The sequence below is a fragment of the Cygnus atratus genome, chromosome 5 (genome assembly GCF_013377495.2).
Source record: "Cygnus atratus isolate AKBS03 ecotype Queensland, Australia chromosome 5, CAtr_DNAZoo_HiC_assembly, whole genome shotgun sequence".
Taxonomy (NCBI): domain Eukaryota; kingdom Metazoa; phylum Chordata; class Aves; order Anseriformes; family Anatidae; genus Cygnus; species Cygnus atratus.
Window position 1 is genome coordinate 38,524,583 of NC_066366.1, and position 13,485 is coordinate 38,538,067.

General features: G+C 39.6%; 1 protein-coding gene across 1 annotated transcript in view; it reads right to left on the reverse strand.

The window, feature by feature from the left end:
* Positions 1-1,345: 1,345 nt before the first annotated feature.
* LOC118244836 (mucin-5B) overlaps positions 1,346-13,485 on the reverse strand; it is a 72,797-nt gene continuing 60,657 nt past the window's right edge. Inside the window, exon 48 of the mRNA XM_035540118.1 lies at positions 1,346-1,427. The gene's annotated coding sequence lies outside the window, so the exon portion shown is untranslated. The remainder of the gene's footprint in view (positions 1,428-13,485) is intronic.

The following is a 13,485-nucleotide window of genomic DNA, read 5'->3' on the forward strand; positions in this document are numbered from 1 at the left end:
ATGTATTGACGAGAAAAGCCTATCCCTTATTTTGTATTAAATGTACTCTAACACCCCAGCAGTAAACGTATTTTTAGTCAATGTGGTCAGTGCCTCTGCATATCTTCATCCTTGAGTCTTGCTAAAATTCTTCAAAGTCACAAATCAAGATAAGGGTAACAGACTTTTAAAACCATTTTCCTGATCCCCCCTTCTCCTCTCTTCTAAAGCCGATCATTGAAAGTCTGCAAATCAGATTAGAGCAATTGCAGCTCATTCCCCGGAAAGTTGTAAGATACTGAGGCAATCGCTCCTGGAAAATGTATTGCAAGACCGCAAGACCTAGTCAAGATTTTACAGGCTTATATCTACTATGCATTTGAAAGGGATTGTTCAGCAAGGTCGACTCCAGGAGCTCTTCATCTGTGTCCCTTCTTAAAGCATCAAAAAATTGTTGCAAGTTTTTACTCTAAAACTGTCATGGGATGCGTAGGGTTAAATCGCTCTTTCTGTATGCTAAAGAGCTAGGAAACATTGGCAGGCTGAAATTGTAACTTTTTTTTTTTTTTTTTAAACAACCCAAATATGTCTAATTCCCTTGCTACTTAAACAGTCCGAGGTGGCAGAAAACAATGTGGTGTCATCTTGCAGCTCCCCATGGACCGTTTTACATCTTGGAAATGAGTAAGGGACTGAAGGCAGTTGAGAATGGGCTGAAAGGAGTGCAGTCTTTGGTCCTTGTAGTTGGGCCTGTTTCGTTTCTGTGTCACACGGGACTAAAGGGGATGCTAGGAGAGAAATGCCACGTTAGAGAGACTTGTTTTGCTCCAACACAGAGTCAGTGTACAAGGACTGTTTGAAACAGATGAACCTACCTGTTAGGTGCTGCAAAGTATGTGACCTAGCTGTGCTGTCATCTTTTGCTGGGGAGTCTCTCATTCGAAGGTTTCCTTCCCTCTCCAGCTTTTTACACCATTCCTTGGTGCTGCAAGGCAACTGATCCTGGGGGGAGGGGGAATCTTGCTGGGTGATTGCGATCTTCCAAGTGAAGGGACTCTTTGTATAGGTGTGTGAAGTTCATTGCCCAGGAGCGTATAAAGAGTCAGTGCGGGAGGAAACCTTGGGCTCCCTCCTTGCCCAGGTAAAGCAACAAACCTTTCATTGCTATCTTGCCTCATTGCTCCTCAGACACTATAGTCTTCTCTCCCCTGCTGTTCTATGTGATGGCTGCAGGACTGCTGAGAAAACTGCATCAGCACCACAGGTCACTGCTCGGTATAGGTCACTCCTTCTTGGCTCTGCCGTGGGGGTCTGTCAGAGAACATGGACTGTCGAGTACCACAGGGCTTTTCTGGAGATTCAGCTGTGCTAAGTGCAGTTTTGCATCTCTACCTTTAAGGTCTTTTTCTACCCCAGGTTACGGTGCTCCACTTCACAGATGTATGGAACTTGGGAACAGAAGGAGGAACAGAAAAGCAGATTATTGGACAAATGTACGTTTAAGTGAGTATAAAGACCTGCTGCTTCCATCTGGCTATTGGATAAAACCTCTCTCTTCTTCTTGCCTTATTGTGTGAGCTCAACCCTCATTACCCATCAGAGAAGCCACAAACTAATCACCAGTCATTCAGACCTGCATGAAACCTGACCTGGTAAAAATAAAAACAGCTCACTGGACATGTTTTTCTCCTCACAGACTTTACTAAATTGTAGATGTATCCCTCCAAGTGGACAATGTATTTTGGTTATTTGTTGTTCTTCAGGCTTGCTTTGTCTGCACATAGAAGTCATATACTTTTACCAGAATAAAATATCTAATGTGGATGTAATTTGAGTGATGTCTAGAGTTTATTTCTACACTATGGGGAATCACTTGCAATAGAGTGTTATACCTCTATACTACTATAGTCATGGTCACACTAAGGGCTGTACTGGTGCAGGAGTAACAAATCATGCCTCTTGAGAAGGTGGCTGATTATTTTTCCTAATTGAAATGATGAATATTTCTCCACACGAACTTGCCCACAAGTAAGATGAACCGATGTACTATTAAAAAGGCAAATGATTTTAAATACTTACAAATAATGGATTTTCACTTATCTAGAGGTTGCAGCTAATTTCACATGGGTAATCACCCATCTGGCACGTATTTTCCCCTCACCTTTCAACACTTGAGATGGGCACTGGTTTGATTTTTGTTGTATTTATAATATTTATTTTTTATTGGGGGAACATATTTCACATAATCCAAGGTTGATCTTTCTTAAAAATCTGTTCTGCACTACACCATCATGTGGTCCATGTTTCAGTTCCTATGTGTGCATGTATGATGTGCATTACAGACTTTCAGATACTCCTAAAAAAATTTACTAGTGGAGTTATTTAATACAGGGCATTTAAAAATAGATCTGTGTTATTTCAAACTATATCTGTCAGATTCAGACCTGGTGATCCATTAAGCTAGGTGTGCAGATGAGAGATATTGTTCCTCTTTTGCTCCTCTGACTGTGCATGCCACTCAAAGTCACATACAGCGATCATTCTCCTTTTGACAAAGTATTTACCCCATTGACTCAATGGTACCAGGAGATACTGTACCCATGCATGAACAAAACCATGAGGCAAAAGTTGCCTCAAAAAAGGCAGGGGGTAGATGTGTAGATCCTTATCTTTTGTAACCACAACAAACCTCACTACATTGCATTGTATTGCATATTTTTACGTTAACAAAATTGAATGAAAGGGGACTACGTACAGGAGCACCTCCCAGTAGATCTGCAGCAAGGATAACAGTTTACACATACGGCTGCTATTTCTAGAATGTGATTGATTAGACAAAAGAAAAAAAAAAAAGTGGACTTCATCTTGCCCCCTGTTGGATGTCTACAGTGGTTGCACAGGATGTCTTTGTTTCTCTTTGTAGTGACTGGACAGAAACAGGCTCTTTTATAGTACTATTCAAGCAATATAATTCATAACACAGTATTGAAAGAAGGTCAGATGAACTGTATCATAAAAGTTGCGGGCTCAGGATTCATGGAAAAGAGGTTGTGTAAAGGAATGCAGTACAGCTAGCCCTTCTCAAATATTGTACCATCTCACTACACTTTTGACTATTTCCCATATACTTTGAGAAAATCAAATTACCTGAAAACACAGTTAAAGAAACAGTGAGAACATTTATATGCAATTATCTAGTTTATTCTGATGATGATTTATTTCTCTTTTTGATGATAAATAGTCTGCAGTAAAAAAATATTAGTTTCATAAGTTTAGTTCCACCCTTCACTTCAGCAGTGTTTGTGGGCATAGTTTTATCTGCTTGTATCTTTTACTAATCATGGAAGGTCTTTATCACATTTCTAAGATTATTTTCAAAGGTGCTCAAATTTCCATTTTCTCACACAAATGTCAGTGTTTTCTCCACAGCACCAGCCTTTCTTGAACTTGTTTCAGCCTGCTGGATTTCAGTTAGATGTTGAGAAGCATTGATTGAAACTGACAGCAAAGAGAACTTCCTCTAATATAGATAATACTGCAGTATTCATGAACTTCAGCAAAAATGTTTCATCTTCCTGATGCATGGCTAGCAGGTTGTCTGTGCATAGACGTAGATGGACTGCCTGCTAACTCATTTTGGTTTGGTTATATACTAAAAGCATTGATCAATAAATAGTTGTATGGCCAAGGAATGAACAATGTACCGAAGTCAATGGAAATATGCACAGTAATGTCACTGGCTTTTGGAGCATGTCCCACCTAAGGAAGTAAAGCTCAGTCTCTCATGTTTGGGCCAGCAACAGGTAGGCAACTGAAAGTTTATTGTGAAAACAGGTCAACACAACTGCAAAGAAGGTCACATCCAGTTAGGTCACTGGCACGTTACTTTGATGTGAGAGAAAAAAAAAATAAAGGATTTTCCTAATTGTTCAAAACATTACTTACTGTGTGTGACTAACAAATAAATAAGGCAATTATAGGAGGAATTTGCTGCAGCAAACCAGGAGCTGGTTGCTGTAAGAAATTTCCAAATTAATATTAAATTGTCCTTCTGGATGAAAATCTGATGGGATGTCACTGTAAATCAAAAGCACTCAGAACTGTACTAGACATGAACCAAAACCTGTTGAGCCACTTTAGTACAGTCACGCAACTCTCATTTACAGTATCTCATCTGTGATTAGACTATGGTACGTGAATGTTTCCATGAACCTTGTTGTCCAGGTAATAACAGAGAACCAACAGCAAGGTATAAGTAAATATCCCTAGAAATTAAATGACAGTGTATATTGGTCAAAGTGAATGCCAGTAGCAGAGTTTAGGAAAAGGTCTTCAGACAGAAGTATTGGGCATGTTGCTCTTTTCCCTTTTGGTCTCTCTGAAGTTTAATCACTGAAGATAGTGGGATAACACTTGATATTTTCAAGATGATCTCTACATTCCTAAATATACTTATACTGTACCAGTGATACTTCAAAAATTCAGAGCAGTACTCCAAACTAATTTGCCACATAGAATTGCTTCGCTATTTTTGTTATTGTTGTTGATTTTCCAGTATAGCTAAAAATACCATGAATCTTGACTATTCAACAACAACGAAAAAATACTGGGCAAACAAGGCAGAAGTGGCCCTTGGCTCATTTGAATAGCACCTTTTAGAGACCCTTAATAGGTGACATAAATGATTCAGTGACTCATTCAGCTTTTATCCCAGCATTGGACATTGTTCCCATCTATCATGCATATCATTAGAAGATGATGTTTTGCATAAAGAACAATTTTACAGATCAAAATTTAAGATTACACATAAATTCAGTGAAGGAGAAGTTACTAATCTCATGGAGGTCTGATTCCAGTTTGGAGTAAATTTTATGTCTGTGAAACTTGCCAACTATTTTCAACTAAACAGAGTGCTATTATTATCTTCTACTCTGCAGTTTTTCCTCTGTGCTCTGCATTTCTACAAATAGAAATCACCAATCCACACAATATTCTTAAAAAAACTTGTGAAGCTGAGCGTTAAAAGATGAGAGGCCCTGAATTAAGGTGAGATAGTGTCATTATTGGACATGTGTATGTACTTGGAGTGTAGAAATGCTGCAGGTTGGACAGTAGAAACACTTATTCCAGTAGTTTTCATTCTGTTTCTGGTCCTTTTTTTTTTTTTTTTTTTTTTCCCTGTAGAAATTATCACTTGGAAAAGGTTTTCTGGAGGAAGACAATAAATTGCTGCTTTCCCTAAAGCTTAACCACTGCAAACAGTGAGGTGAAAGAATATATTCAGTGAAGAATCTGTCCTCATCTGTTCTTACCTAGTTTTGCATAATTCTGCTATGTCACTAAAGGTATAGTAGGAGTTACATTGTCCTTAATGCTAGCCTTGGGCCCATATCTGCCTTGCATCTCAACCTGAAGATGTTTTACTTGACCCCTAACAGCCTGACCATGGAGGGAGGTCTGTTCACCTCCACGTAGCAGGCTGACCCTGATGCTGACTTGCCAGCTAGCCCCTCTCTGCAGAGTGTTGGGAGTTCACCCACGTGCAGATCTTAACGCAGAAAGCTGATGGACAGGAATTGCATAATTCCTTGTTCCTGGCTTCTGACCTGTCAGCATACCATCTCTCTTATTCTGCATGGAGTAGAGAGATACATGGAGGAGAAGCAAGTTCCTGCAGAGACATTCCTCGCAGGGATGGAGATCACATGGCAAGAGGATGCCCCTTGGGCATCATAAAACCTTTGGCAGGGATCTTGGTGCTGACTCAAGAAAAGCACGTGGTGTGCATGGGTTCAGTGCAGGATACAGGACCTCATGTAAATGGAGGAAGGTGGCTGGTGGAGGGCAAAACAAACCAACTCTTATCAGTACAACAATATCAGCACAGATACCTTCTAAGTGATCTTCATTCTTTGGCAAATGTGGAAAGCATGTGAATTGAAGCCAGCTTCCGATCTACTTCCAAAATAAGACCAAATAGTTCCGGCACACAGAACACTTCTAGTCCTGTGTATATAAATTGGTGTATGCATCCTTTAAAGCACACAGCAAGAGTGACCGAACTCTTTGTGAGCAAGTTAGACAGATCTTTTCAAATAGGTTGCAGATGCAGCATCATATTGTTCTCAGTGGCACAAAATGAGTGAATTTGGCGAGCAGAGACTCCCAGGTCTGACAGGGACAGGGACTGCTGGAAGCCATGTTACAAAGAAAGCTGTAGTCAAAGCTGATGATGGTAGTGACAAGACCTCTTTTGAATATGATAGGCTTTGAATGAAGACAACAACCAGTTTCTTTTCTGTTCTCTCTTCTCTCTCAAAAAAAATTTACATTTAGATAGTACCTCTCACAGAATCACAGAATGGTTGAGACAAGAAGGTACCTCTGTATCCATCTGGTACAACCTCTGCTCCAGCAGGGCCACGCAGAGCTGGCTGGCCAGGATCACGTCCAGGTGGCTTTTGAAGATCTCCAAGGAGGGAGACTCTACAAGCTCTCTGGACAACCTGTGCCCATGCTTGTGCACCCGCACAGTACAAAAGCGCTTCCTATGTTCGGATGAAAACTGTTGTGTTACAGTTAGTGCCCATTGCCTCTGGTCCTGGCACTGGGCACCACTGACAAGAGGCTGGCTCTATCTTTTTTTCATTCTCCCTTCAGGTTCTTACAGACATTGATAAGATCCTCCTAAGCCACCTCTTCTCCAGGCTGACCAGGCCCAGCTGTCCCAGCCTCTCCTCACAGGAGAGGTGCTCCAAGCCCTTCATCATCTTGTGGCCCTCTACTGGACTCTTCCCAGTATGTCCAGGCTTGTCTTGTACTGAGGGCCCCAGAACTGGACATAGTACTCCAGGTACATCCTCACCAGTGCGGAGCAGAGGGGAAGGATCACCTCCCTTGTTCTGCTGGCAATACTTATCAGATTGGTCAGGCATGACATCTCCATGGTCAAGCCATGCTGACTACTCTTTGTGATTTGCTTCTTCACCTGCCTGGAAATGGTTTCCAGGATTAGCTGTCCCATCACCTTACCAGGGACAGAGGTGAGGCTGACTGGTCTGTAGTTCCCTGGGCCCTCCTTCTTGCCCTTTTGGAATATAGGAGTGGTATTTGCTTTCCTCCAGTCTTTGGGAAGTTCTTCCAGTTGCCATGATCAAGCAAAGAGTATAGAGAGTGGCCTTGCAATCACCTCAGCACTTGTGGGTGCATCCTATCAGAGCCCGTGGACTTGTGAATGTCCAGTCTGCTCAAGTGTTCCCTGACCTGACTCTTTTCCACCAAAGACACATCTTCCTTGCCCAGGTCATTCAGCCTAGCCTCTGGACATGGGATTCCCTTCATCAAAAAGGATCCCCAAAGTGATTCACCAGTATTACATGCATGCAAGAAAGCAGCATCATACAAACAGCAAAATGAAGCCAGAGAAATGCATCAGATAATTTCTCATTCCTTGGGTAGAAATATGCATAGATTTAAACTGCATGCCACAGGCCTCCCAGGAGTTTGCATCTATCTAAAATTTCATAGCAGGGGAGATGTCATAAAAGGCAAATGCCAAAATGGTATGTAAAGGAAAGTAAAAGCTTAAAGGACATATTAATTGCTCATGTCCTCATCAAGCTTAACCATCTGTATTTAGCCAGTGTTACTGTTGCAAATAAGTTTGTGCCTTATCAGATTGACCACAGAGGTTAATTAAACTCTTTTCTGGATCTGATATTTTTCTAAGAACATGTAGCACATACTTTGTAGAGACTAGTCAGTTTGCCACAAGTAATGCTGTTATACACAGTGAAAGAGAAATCATTCAGGGCACAGTGAAAACCTATCAAAAGTCTGTCAGGAAAAGACGGAAGAGGTTATAGTTGCATGAAATTTCCTCATGTGAAGGAGAATATATGCTTAAAGCCAGGCTTGGCATCCCTCGCTATTTCACAAGCCTCAAAGTCCTCTGGTGCCTGTCATAAAGCAAACATGGCTGATGTTGAGAGGATGTAAATCTCGGCTTTCCATTAAGTGCAGTGGACATCTGCAGGGTTTGACATAGATCCTCTAACTTGTTCTCTGGTTGGTACTTTTTCCATGGTAATCTATATTAATTCCCATAGTAATTGTTCAGTGATTATATTGATCTTCACAAATTACTAAGTTCTCTTCATCGTGTGTAGGATAAACCTGAACTAAATTATTTCTATGCAGCTGTATGCATATTAGAGGGATTTTAACAGGTCAACATGCAATACAAATACTAGCTTTAAAGATTTGTACTTGTTGGAAAACATGTTCAGAGATGATGCACACATACCAGGTTCCTCCTAACCAAGGAATGGCTACAGAATAGCTTTAAGCATTACTGCTCTCTCTGATGTCCCTGCATTAGGTCCAGACACATCAGAACATTGTGGAGGACTATCAGTAACTCATAATTACAAATAATGTTGGATAAATGATAAAGGTATCACGTCAAGTTAAATGAATGCATTTTTAAGGCAAAAAGTACTATTTTTCCATTAGAAATCATAATCCATTTCTGGATTTTAGCAGTTACCATTTCAGAAAATCTAGTAGGAGTTTAGAGCAAATGTTGCACATAGTAGTAGTATGCTATCATTTCATCCCAAACCACTGTGAAAATACAGAATACTAAAGGCAAAATGTCTTAAAGCTTATGAACTGGAGTTAATCTGTAAAATATTAATTAAAATGTCATTGAAGGATTTTTCCCTTAGAAAGAAAAAAAAAAAAAGGAAATATTTTGAAAGACTGTGCCAAAGAAAATGATACTTTTAATCAGGAAAAAATGTTTCAGCAAGGTAAAAATACAACTTTTAGTGGCTTTAACTTACATTAATTTTGCTTACATTTTATGTTTTGGGACATAAAGTGTATTGTAATAATAAATTATATCAGTATAAACAATACGTGGATTATATTTAAAATTAAGAAAAAACACATTTATGGTTGTATGGTTATATATAGGGCATTTAAATAAACTTAAACTGCAATACTATAACAAATAAACTGAAAACTGAGGGAAAAAAAACTTTTTTCCCTTTTACCATGTTGAAAGTCTCATTTTAAACCAATGTGGGTGTTGGATATCTCTTGGTTTGGTTTTTCCATTAAAATCCAATCAGTGAAATAACCAGCTATGTCACTTATAAACTTCCATGGCTCAGGACTAGTTGACAAATGACAAATTGCTGAAGAGGAGTTCTGTCCATTTGTCAAGGAACACTGACAGATTAAGACATAATGCCTCTTTATCCAAGACTGTGTGGATAGTTTTTTGCACAGACAGCTTTGTTACTGATTTTTTTTTATGACAAGCAAACAGTGCTTTAAAAAAAAGGGATTTAATAAGATATATAGGAAAGCCTACCTTCTGGTTTCCTGAAAGTGTCAACACTGCTAAATCCTTCTATTGTACACACTTTGTTATACTCTTAAATGGCACTTGTCTAATCTTTGCTATTCACATAACCTGATAAGGAACTATTGAGGCATGTAACTTGTTATAAATGCTTTATCTTTTTTTTTTTTTCCACTTGTAATCTTCTTATGCTACCATCAGATAGACTCTGAAACTTATTTATTAGTTCTACTTGAGTTTTCTGTTTGCTCTAACATAACAATCTATGTATTCCTGTTGGAAACATAGGAACTTCTTACATGGTTGTCAGGTGTCCAAGAAGCCCGGTGGAAATACCTAGACACTTAGCAGTTTTCCAAATGTGGTATTTTTCTGACATAATTAAGGTCATCTTTACTTATTGATTGATTATCAGGTAAGCTACCTACCACAAGTTCAGCCAAATCAACACCACTTTCCTGTATCTGAATGAAATCTGCAGACTACCTCCGGTCATACTGAAATTTAACCTTTTAAGATTTTGTTAAATTCAGCAGTCTTTAGCATCTCCAGGATTAAGAATTTCACATGTAGAATTAACCCATTCATTTCACACTGCCTTAGGGTAGCACTGCTCCAGCAGATTTTGTAGTACTTTAACTTTTGGAGTGATACATCCTCTTTAATTTAAAATAAAACAAGATCCTGCCTTTTAGATAACAAAAAGGAGAGATCCTTTGAGTAATTTATTTATTTATTTATTTCTGCTCTGTTATCAGGGTTTTGCTGTTCTACTCTCCCCATCTCGTTGCAGCACACTTTGTGAACTTGGTAGTCCCGCTCTGTAGTGGTGCTTTGACAGCTCCAAGACAAACTGAGATTGGTTTGGGGTAAGGGGCAACTTAGGTTAATGGTTTCATATAAGTATTTCGAAAAACATTTGGAATGAAATGCATAATGATTTCCTGAGAAATAAGCACCTTAGTTCTCTATAGCTAGCTAATCTGTCATTGTTAAGCCATTGATCTTACTGGCTTTCAAAGTCCCCTGACAACTCACATTTAGCTGTAAACCAGATTGTTTTGAATATGGAGAAGAGAAGCTGTAAACATATAAAATAAATGACTCCTGGCCATTCCAGTGGTGTAACATTTTTGTCAGGAGCCTGTTTATACCAGACTTTTAAGTATCCTGACCAAAAAAATGTATGATTTATGGTACCTTTACCCTGATAGCTGTCACGTAAGTAGCCACAATGAAGCAAATGATATGTTGTACTTTTTAACTACTTAGGCTACTGGGCAGGTTTCCCTGGGGGCAAAGTAACCTCACTAACCTACAACTGATCACGTTTCCTTCACTTCCCCTTTCCTAGGGCACATGCCTGATTGATTTTGGTATAACAGCTGCTCATTCTCCCTACACTTATTCATCTCCAGCCCTGCCTGCTCTGAAGTAATTCCTGCAGGAATAGGCAAGGATTTCTTCCTGGAAGAAGTATTCCATGGTGAACTCCATATTCCTCTTCAAGCTCCTAGACTCTTCAAGCTTGTATCAGTAGGATTTCCAACATTGATCTGCTGCTGCAAAACAGAGTCCTGGCCTTAAATGTCCATCTGATGAACATTGATGTACTCCCCATTGGCAGAACATTTGTGATCTTAAAAATTAAGGAGATACCTCATAGGAAAATAATTCTATACAAGAACGTTCACCACTAAGAGAAACCTTGTCCTTACAGTTCAGTAATTTCTCCCTTGTTCCTCTCCAATCCCTATGCAAAACCAGGATGGGGGATGGGAGGGGTCTATCTTCATGAGGAATCAGAGAAATATATAGGATAATGAAGGGACCAGAAGTAGTACTGCTGACCATACTAAACCTCCATGTCCCTGGCTGGTTCAAACATCTGATTAGGTCTAAATTGAACAGTCTAAATCATCCCCTTGGGGTTACCCCAGCTATGCTTCATTTAGCCAGCCAAAGCAGACTTTTTAGCATAGACTTGAACAAGTTTATGTTTAAATGGGTAACAGTGTCCAAAAAAGGGGAATCTCCTGGTCTGAGTACAGATATGCAAATATAAAACACATTGTTTCATTACTGTGGAAATTTTATCTACCTATTCCCTTTTATTAACCTATGACTTCATCTCCTCCCCTACCCCCAAAGGGAAGTCATTAACAGTCATCAATGCACATTTAGTTTTGCATAACAAATAATGATCATATAAAAATATAGGAATGTTTGCTTAAGCTGTACTTAATCAGGGTGTTTTTAATCTAAGAAACAAACAAAGTTGAAGAAAGAAGTGTTCTGAATTTGTCTGAAGAAACAACAAAATCCTAACATATAAAGATCGTGGGTTAATAGTATTGTTCTCTGAGCCTAATAGTAACCATACCCTATATAATTATATCCCAGAATTCACAGGAAAACCTAATCCATAAAGAATGGTTTCATTTTCCTGGGTCCTGCTATGTAACTCATAAATTTTATTGAAGGTTGGTAGACAGGTAGAGGTCAAAAGCAGGCCCAAAAATCCAGCAACTCAGTAGCTGGGAACTGTACTTTAAAAAGGATTAGCCTTCATTAAATGACACTTCATCTTTTTAACGCAGCATGAAATACGGTATGAAGATCCCCAGTGTCCTGATAACACTGACAAAGGATTCCAGTAAGTGCAAGCTTGCAGTCATAGATGGGATTAAGGGAGAGAGCTGAGAGAGAAAATCACAGTGCAAACTTCTTCATGGAAAAAAAAGGAAGCTGGATGAACTGATGCTAATAAAGGTGGAGAGCCCTGACACTGCAAAAATAAATATTCTTTATAATTTGTTTTAGTCATATTTTAGGAAAGTTCCTATGTATTTACTACTGCTACCACTGTTTACTAGCAGAGGCTGATAAGAATAAATGCGACAACATGAAGCATAATGGGTGGCCCACTTTGCTGCTGAGTTATTCGCACTGTGCGGCTGAAGAAGGCCCTTTGATTTCCTGCTTGCCTGGCACAGGACTTTCTTCCTGACACCCTGTGTTACACATAGCTACAGCCCTATTTTAGAGCACTTTGTGTCAGCTGATAAACAAGACTGCCAGAGGCAGTGAAATGAGGATGACAGGTGGATCCAAACCCAGCTGTAGTCAATGAAGATCTTTCCATTGACTTCTCTGCCCTTGAGATATAATGCTTTGTATTAAATGAACTCCTACACTCAGGAAGATAAAACCATCCCAAGACACTGATATACGGTGTTTCCTGGAAGCTCACTTCTGCTGGCTTGAGCTTGCATCCATGAAATGTTACTGATCACAAGAATATGCTTGACAAGGGTGACACTGTGATTGTGTGGCTTTGTGGGACTAAGAGATGGGAATTAGTGACTGCTGTCAGAAGTCAAAGTAGTACTTAACTTGATATTTGCTGACAGCACAACTGACCTCTAGTTTCCCAAAGTTATGGAAAATTTCCATGATCATGAAGTAACTCCAATGTTTATGCTGTTTTCCCAATCGTTAGTGAGAGCCTGTAATCTCCAAAAAGCCCTGTCTCAGGATTTGTTGTGTTTATTGCTGTGTTTATTCTGTTTGAGTTTTGTCAGGAGCTCCTTGCTCATCCATGCAGATCTTCTGCCCCCTTTGCTTGTCTTCTTACTCATAGAGATACATTGATCTTGAACTTGGAGGAAGTGATGCTTGAATACTGACACACTCTCATGGATCCCCCATCCTTCTAGGGCTCTAACCCATGGGATTCCTCCATGTAGGTCCCAAAGTGTTCCTGACACTCAGAAAATTTGTATTCGTGTAAAGTCACATTGAACTAGGGAGGAATCCTTGAGGTCTGTAGCTGTGAACTACTGCCTAAGACCTGAAAGCTAGGAGTTTCTTTCAAGCTTAAACATTATAAAGTTATTTACAATAGACGTTTTCTTCTGTTTTACATGGCTATGATCCAGCATGCATTTTTTTGGATGGTCCCTTCCTAATCTCCATCAAGCAAACTTGTGCTCCTGCTCTTCTTCTTAGGCACCTGGCTCAGGTAAACCTAGGAGCAGATGGAGCAAGGATCTATGTGGTATTGTACATCAGGCTCCACAAAATTTGTGACCGAAGTTGGTCTTATGCCAGCCTACAATTATGCAGGGTAG